General features: G+C 40.2%; 1 long non-coding RNA gene across 1 annotated transcript in view; it reads right to left on the bottom strand.

The window, feature by feature from the left end:
* Positions 1-1,168: 1,168 nt before the first annotated feature.
* The window catches only part of LOC147825081 (uncharacterized), a 49,106-nt gene continuing 42,080 nt past the window's right edge, over positions 1,169-8,194 (bottom strand). The window contains exon 4 of the long non-coding RNA XR_015441300.1: positions 1,169-2,100. This is a non-coding gene — a long non-coding RNA (uncharacterized LOC147825081). The remainder of the gene's footprint in view (positions 2,101-8,194) is intronic.

The raw sequence follows: 8,194 nt of genomic DNA, 5'->3' as shown, positions 1-8,194 counted from the left end.
AAAATGAAAACAAACAAAATCTATGCCCATGATGATAACTAAAACAGGTAACAGCTCAGGTAACAGAAACTGCCCTGAAAGAAACCTGACCAGGCACTGTGTTCTTGCCTTGTCTCCCATCCCCTTCCCCATGCTGGTCCAGCTCTGCCTGTCTCTCTCGTTCTCTGAGACAGGGTCTCACTACGAAGTTCAGGCTGGCCTTGAATCCACTACGGAGCCCAGGCTGACCTTGACCTCATGGTGCTCCTCCTGTCTCAGCCTCCCGAGTGTTGGGATTACAGATGTGTGCCGCTCTGCATGTTTCTTGAGCTTGGGGCTGCTGCTTAATTGTAGTAAGGACTTGCTCATACCTTGTCTTTTCATGTTTTCAGCATCCCTTCCTGCTCCCCCAACTGATTCTCTCCTCATATTTTCTAGATCTGATTTCTTGACCCAGGTACTCTGGTTGGCTTCTTTCATCACTACCTTCTCTGGGTGGAAATTTTCATGCCTGGCATTTCATGGATTACCCCATAAACTGGCTATATTTTATTTATTTATTTACTTGTTGGTTTTTTGAGGCAAGGTCTCACTATGTAATTTAGGCTGGCCTCAAATTTGTGGCAATCCTCTTGCCTCAGCCCCCTGAGTGCTGGGATTATAGGTGTGTTTCTCCACATCTGGCTACAAACTGGCTATTTTTTTTTTTAAACAGCAGTTGGCTGTGAGGGGTGGCAGGGGGCCAGGAGACTACATGGGAAAGAACACACCATCTACAGAGACTGTGGAGAAGCATTGCTTTTCTTTTCTCGTGATTGAGAATGAGGGAGGTAACATCACTGACCTGTCCAGTACCACATGAAAAGATAACCATAGTTTTTGGATAAATGTCTGTTTTGGTCTGTTTTCTGTTGCTGTGACAGAATATCACAGGCTAGGATAGAGGTTTGTTTAGCTCATGGTTCTTGAGGCTGGACCATCCAAGAGCATGGTGCTGGCATCGGGCGAGGCTGCATTAGAACTGGCAGAGGGCATCACATAGCAAGACAGAGTAAGTGCGCCAGGTCAGGCCTTTGTCCTCTTATAAACCTATGAAAGCCCTCATCGAGGGCCCAACCCTCGAACCTCAATTAATACTGATTATCTTCTGGAGGCTTCTCCTTCATATTATCATATGAAGTTTGGTAGTGTACTAAGTTTCCAACACATGAACTTATTGAAGGGTATATTCATACCTCAGCATAGTCCAAAATACTATTTTATGCCAAGATACAGTAGTATTTTAAAAAGGCTCAAGTGCCCTAATTTCTGGCATAGGGTGGCTGTTGATTTTCCTTTTGATGTTAAAGGGCTGAGGGTAAGGGATGAAGAAATGGAAAAACTGGAAAATGGCAAGAAATAGAATAATGCTGAGATTATAGCAGAATTTGACTTGGACAATGACAAGTGAATTTAAATGAAGCTAGATCTCAAAAGTGATTTCTACACAAACAGACAACTAAGTTTTCTTTTGCTTTTCTTTCTTTTTAAAATGATTTTAATGTAATCTGGTAGAGTAGAAGAAAATAACTCAATGTTCTGAAAATAAATTTCCCCGAGGAGGCCATTAAAGCAGCCCTTTTGTTTCCTGTCATACTGTGAATCAGTTACAAGGACAAACTCTATTTGTTTGGGTACATTAATTTTGCTCAATGGCCTTTCTATAAAATGGGCATCAAATTGATGGGACTGGACCTCAGTAAAGAAGTTCCAATTTTCTTTGGATGGATTGTTCTGGACGTGCAGTGGAGAATTATTATTAATAGTGATTCGTGTTTACTATCCAGTGAGCACAAGAGAAAAATGGAGTTTAGAAATGCAGCTGTATCCAACTAAGTGCTGAGCACCAGGGGGCAAATTAGGGAGCAATGATCTGATCTTGACTCCTGCTTGGCCAGTCCATCTGGGCCATATTTGGCATTTTGAGCCAGAGGTGTTCTCTGTCTGTGTCTTGATTCAGAAACGCCAAGGAAGCAAGACAGGTTTGAATGAGATCGAGTCACTGAGTTATCTTCTGCAGGATCCATGTGGTGCTGATGAGCTGGATGTGTTCACATGTTTATTCCAATCTTTCTGCTGCACCTATGGGGAAGGACCAGAGAGACATGGAGCTTATATTCTGCCATGAAATCTGGCTCATACAATCTTCCTGATTCCGACATAGCCTTCAAGATCAAACCAAAACGGGTATGTGGTGGCTCTAGATTTCCCTTTGCAGGTTAAAGGGTTGAGAGCAAAACATACTAGAAGAGGGTATGCAGGATGAAACAGAGGTAAAATAACTGCATCTTCCTCAGGCTGAATCAGAACTCAGTGAGGCCGGGCAGACATGGAGTAGGGAGAGTTGCTACAATCCTCATTTCTCACAAATGTATCTGACTTTGTTGTCTGCATTCTGTATTCAACTCATTTCTAAGTCCAGTTGTTTCTCTTCTGTGGAAATAAGCAAAGATCCACCAAACTAGACCAGGCAAAGACTGTTCATTCAGAGCCACTACAACAAGGGGGTCGGCCATGGATGTTTGGCAGAAACTCAAGGCCAGGTGGAGGAGGGGGAAGGCTTCAGAGTGGAGAAAGAGAAGGCTTCAGGTGAGCCCTGAAAGGAGACTGTTGGCCTGAGAAAGCTGGAGGCAGCAAACTAGAAGGGCAGGGCACCCTTTGTGATTGGTTTAGGAACATAGTTGGCTTTCCCTGGTTGGTGCTGAGTTTGAAGCATGGACAAAAATGAGAGAAGTTGTCAGTTATTAATCAAGTCCTGGCTGTTTGCTAAAGAATTACTGCTTGCCTTCCTAAGTTGTTTGCTAGAGATAATGGGCTGGTTACTATACCTGGGGATCAGAGTTCCGTTGCTTATGTGGTCTGGCCATTGCCTCCTTGTACATTTAGTCTTTGAACTTATTTTACTTAGGTTGCTTGATCTAATTTTAACTTTTAAATCCTCTACCATATACCCATCTGTTAATAGTCATAAATTCTGCAAGTTTATGCTGTTTTCTTCTCCAAATTTTATCAAATAATGCATGTGCATGAAGTAAAAAATTTTTAAAATGGAGATGAAAGGAAAAAATAATTTCATAAACTCTCACCAGCCATGTTCTGCTTACAAATTACTGTTTTTTCTATGCATATATATCAATATAGTCTCTTAACAATTTGTGCATTAACAGCTTTCATAAATAGTTGTTGGTGTGTGTTATTCCCATTGCAGGTTTGCAGACGTGGGAAATATTTCTTATTCAACATTTAACTTCCAAAACACATGTTATGTTGGCCATAATCACTATTATGCTCATAATCACTACTAATTGAACATTTTATCTTGGATTACATGCAATTGCCTTTTCTGTGTGTCAAAAATGATCAAGTAATGGGCAATTCCTGTGATTAAACCTAGTAGATGGATGGATAGGTGGATGGATGGACAGGTCCATTTTAATGCCTTTAACCATGATCAGTTTCTACACAACTGATGACTTAAGTATCAAAGTTCTGAGTAAATGTGCTATGGCTTCTTGATAATAAAGGACACAATTTTAACTTCTCCCAATTTAGTTATTTCACCTCTTTGTTTATGACCACTATTTAGCCAATTACTAAATGGTCGTGTTGATCCTTTTCATCTGTATGTGCATTCAACTTTTTTATAAAACTGCAATCTCCCTGTCATGAGAAGATAAATCATTTTCATTTTTCAATTATTTGAGCTTTATTTTAGGACTTTGGTTGATGGCTTTTCAAGACATTGATTAGAGAAGTCTTTTTCTTTCTGGATTAAATGCATATATGATTTCTCTCTGGCTGTCTTTTATTTATATCTAGTAATTGTGAATCTAAATATATGACTAAGGTGATCTGTCACATACTATATTATGTGAATTTTAAAGGAAAATAGTTCTTTTTTAAAGAAAATCATTTCAGAAGATTGTCATTAATCAGACTAAGGATTTTGGAACTAAGTCTTGGTAAAATAAATTGTTTTTAATGAAACACTACAATTGCAAATCACTCTTGCCAATTCCTGTTCAATATTCCCCCATGATAATATTTGTGTATAGTATCTAGATTGAGGACTTGCCACATAAATTATCTCTAAGGCAGTTAACCTTATGGCTTGGTCTTTAAAAACTGCAGTTGGGGGCTGGGGACTTAGCTCAGTGGTCCCACCGCTGCCTTACAGTTTTTCCTTAGAATACCTAAGAACTGTGCAGTAGTCATTTGTGGAGGTTGTTTTTGATTTGTTTTCATTTCATTTGCAGTATTGGGGGATGAACCCAGGGCCTTTACACTGAGCTACATCCCCAGCCTATTTATCATGTTTTGTAGATCTCAGTACCTTGCAAGCAGAAGGTCCTGAGTTTGATCCCTGGTACCAACCCCCACCCCACTCACAAAACTCCCCTGCAGTTGGTAGTGTAGAATGGAGAGTAGGAATACAGAGCCAGCCATCCCAAGTTCTCTTTGCTTGATCTCAAATGTGTTATTTTCCCTGTTGAAGCTTCAGTAACTTGCTCTGTAAAACGGGGATGATATTTCCTTGAGGGAGGGAGTCCTCTGTTTCATTCAACATGCAGTTACCTGTGTCGGGCCCTCCTCTAGGCACTGCTGTTGGGTGATACAACTCCATATATACAACATTCCTGTTGCTTTTGAGGCTCTGGCCTTGCAGTGAGATAAGAGGCAGGCCAGCTTTGTTGTCTTCTGTTGTCATGACATGATTGGTGACTAAAAATATGTGCCACTTTCTGATACTTGCATGTTGTAGTTGGAGGCAGGTATATCTGGGTTCAAGTACACAATAATTTAATTTTGGGGAACTCTAAATTCTCTCCTCTCAAATATATTCCAAGGAAAATGTAAATACAGTCATGTGTTTTAAGGATGGGGATATACTCTGAGAAATGCATTGTTAGGAAGTGTGTGTCACTGTGTGAACACCATAATGTATATTCACATGAACCTAGATAGTATAGCCTGCTACACACCTAGGCGGTATGGTATATGCTTGAAATAGGCCAGGCTCTTGAGCCATGATGATTGAAATAAAGCAAGATTAGATCAACCACAAAAGAAAAGGATGTGATTAATAGATGCAGTGTAGGGACCGGGGATTTAGCTCAGTGGTTCCACTGCCTGCCCCGCAAAAGCAAAGACCTGAGTTCGATTCCTGGTACAAAAAAAAAAATAGATGCAGTAGATGCAAGATGTGTGAGGCTTCTGCCAGGGTAATAAGGCACATGATTTGATGGTAAATTCTTTGTTAAAAAGAATGAGTACACTTAAAAATAATGATTAAAAAGTGTAGTATAGAAAATACAGGGGCCAGGGATTTAGCTCAGTGGCACCGCTGCATCTGCCTCCCAAGCACAAGGTCCTGAGTTCGATCCCTGGTACTACAGGGGAAAAAAAAAGAAAATATATAAACCTGTAATTTAGTTGTTAATGACCATTATTGAGAATTATGTACCATACATGATTGTGTGCACTATGATTTATATGACTGGCAGTGCAGTAGGTTTGTTTACACCAGCATCGGCAGACACATGAGTCATGCATCCCAAATGACGTCGTGACTACTACAATGTCACTAGGTCACAGGAATTTTTCAGCCCCATTATAACCTTATGGGGTCACCATCATAGAGGTGGTCTTGTTGACTAGAATATCATTATGTGGTATGTGACTGTGATAGTTTCTGCTTCAATTCCTGTCCAGAATTGTCCAGGCACCTGTTCACACTTTACATGTATTACTTTAGTTAAATGAGATCATTAAAAGACATTATCTCCTCGGTACCCTTTGTAAACTCTTAAGTATGTAATTGGCCATTGAAATTCTCTTTTTCTTTTTCTTTTTTAACTCAGGTTGGCTTGAGGAAAGCAGTGGAAAAACAGTGTGTTTCTTGGTTAGAGAATTAAACTTTTCCCAAAGAAGTCTTGGAACTCTTCCTTGCAGCTGGCCCAGACAATTCCTCCACAGCATCCCTCTGACTCTACTCTCCATCCTGCCTAGGAGCATTAACTGGGAAGCATTTAAACAACACCATGCCTGGGCCTCATCTGAAGCAACTGCAGTGTAACATTGTGGGATGGGGTATTGAAAAGTTCTCAAGTGATTCTGTGGGGCTGCCAGGTATGCAAAGCACAGCCCCAAGAAATGCTTTTCTAACCCAGCATCTGAAGTTCTGCCAGGTGAGCATTACAGTTGCTCTGGGTAGGCAGCAGTGGAGGTTTACCCAGCTGCCCTCCTACTTGCTGGGAGGTGGTGGCCACAACCCAGCTAAGAGCTTGGGCAGGTGGATAGAAGATCTGCCTCTGCCACTATGAAAGGGCACTGACTGCATTTAATATGTTTTACAGTTGTAATAAAACTGCTTTTATAATTGAAGCCTTTGCAGATTACAGAGTGCTTTCAAGTGCACCATCTCCTTGAAATAAATTTACTCTCTGTGTTACTTTTTCTCACTGCTGAGACAAAATACCCAACACCCAAAGTTAGAGGGGAAAGGGTTTATTTATTTAGCTCACAGTTTGTAGAGGTTTCAGTACATAATCAGCTGGCTCCAAGGCAGAGTGGCACATGGCAGAGGGTGTTCCAGAGGAGAAACAGTTCATGGCACCCACAAGGTAGCAAAAGCAACAAGGGAACCTAACAGCATCTTTCTGCTCCTTTTATCTTATTCAGAATAGGGCAGTGCCAAACCAATCACTCTAGTGTAGTGGTTTAGTAAGCACATGTCCTCAGTCCTAGTATCACACACTCTAGATTCTCCCACCTCAGAAAAAGCCCCATCTACAACTGCATGAGACTTTAGGGGAACATTGGGGACATCAAGACACAAGCCATAGCATTCTGTCCCTGCCCCCCCCAAGACTTATGCACACCCCTTTATGCAAAAGGCGTTTAGTCCATCTCCAAGAGTTGCCAAAGTCCTAACAGTTTCAGCACTGCTGAAAAGCTGAAGTCCAAAGTCTCCTCTGAGAGTTAAGGCAAACTCTTAGCTGCAAGTCCATAGCTTCCACTGGCAGATCTTCTAAATTCAGATACAGAGAAACTTATGCTCATCATAGGAATCTCAGAAAACTCAGAAAACTAGGAGAAGACATAAGACAACTTCCAAATTCTATCGCCCAAAGATAGTATTGTTATTTTATTTTTTTCATTATGTAGAGAACACATTAATCAAACCTATGTAAAAAGACTTTACACCATTTAATACAGTGTGTTATCCCTGCACAAGTGGAAAATTTTTAATGTTTCTAGACTGATATTGTTGATTTCTGTACAGTTGTTGATACTTTATAAATTTCTTCCCAGTTGCTTTTAATGAATTTGTTATAATTTTTGTCAAAAATTATGTTTTCCTTAGGAGTTTATAAAGCAAAAAATGAAAGTTTCTCCTGTCCTGCAACTTGTCACTCATCTCAGCCCCTCCTTCCTCTCACTAAATTACATTTTTGGGAGATAGCTGTGGTCAGTGGCCTTTACATACAAGCCCTGTCAGGCTTTCCTTTTCTACGTACATGAATTTAAGAAGTTTTACTTTTCTCATGTGTATTCTTAGAATATGTGCAATTTCTACTGAGATTTTACTCTCCCCTCTGTCCCCAACATTATGCTGTAATCTCTCATGAGGATAATTTTAATAGCTGCCTACTATCATATCAAATCCATGTATTTTAATTTGCTTAATTATATGCTGTCAAATACGTAGGGTGCTTCCAGTTTTTTGCAGTTATAAATCCTTCAGTGACTATCTTTGCACACACAGCCCTTTCTGTTCTGCTTGGTCAATTTCTGTAGATAAATCCACACTCTAGGAGAGCATTCGTGTGTCATGCTGATGATTCTTGGGCTATGCAGCTACCTACCTGTTTTATAGTAACAGAGAAAGTAGCATAGGTTTCTGGGGTCAGACAAACCTATATTCAAACTCCAGCGTTGCCATTGCTTAGTTGTATGACCCTGGATAGTCACTTAACCTTCTTGGACACTCATATTTTGCATTTCTGGTATTGAGCTAACAAAGGCTACTTAACAGTGTTCTTAATGAACATTATTTTGAAAGGCACTTAAGTTTATACCTTCCCTGAATAAGCACTAAGTAAAAGGTATTTCTTATATCTCCTTTAAAACATTTTCTGGTCTGTAAAAAAAATTGAGGTTTGACTTACATGCT

This window comes from Heterocephalus glaber, unplaced genomic scaffold (assembly GCF_053883595.1).
Source record: "Heterocephalus glaber isolate CG9 unplaced genomic scaffold, H.glaber_assembly_v1.0 deba00001509, whole genome shotgun sequence".
NCBI lineage: Eukaryota > Metazoa > Chordata > Mammalia > Rodentia > Bathyergidae > Heterocephalus > Heterocephalus glaber.
Note: the sequence above shows the minus strand (reverse complement) of the source record. Positions and strands in the feature narration are given on the sequence as shown.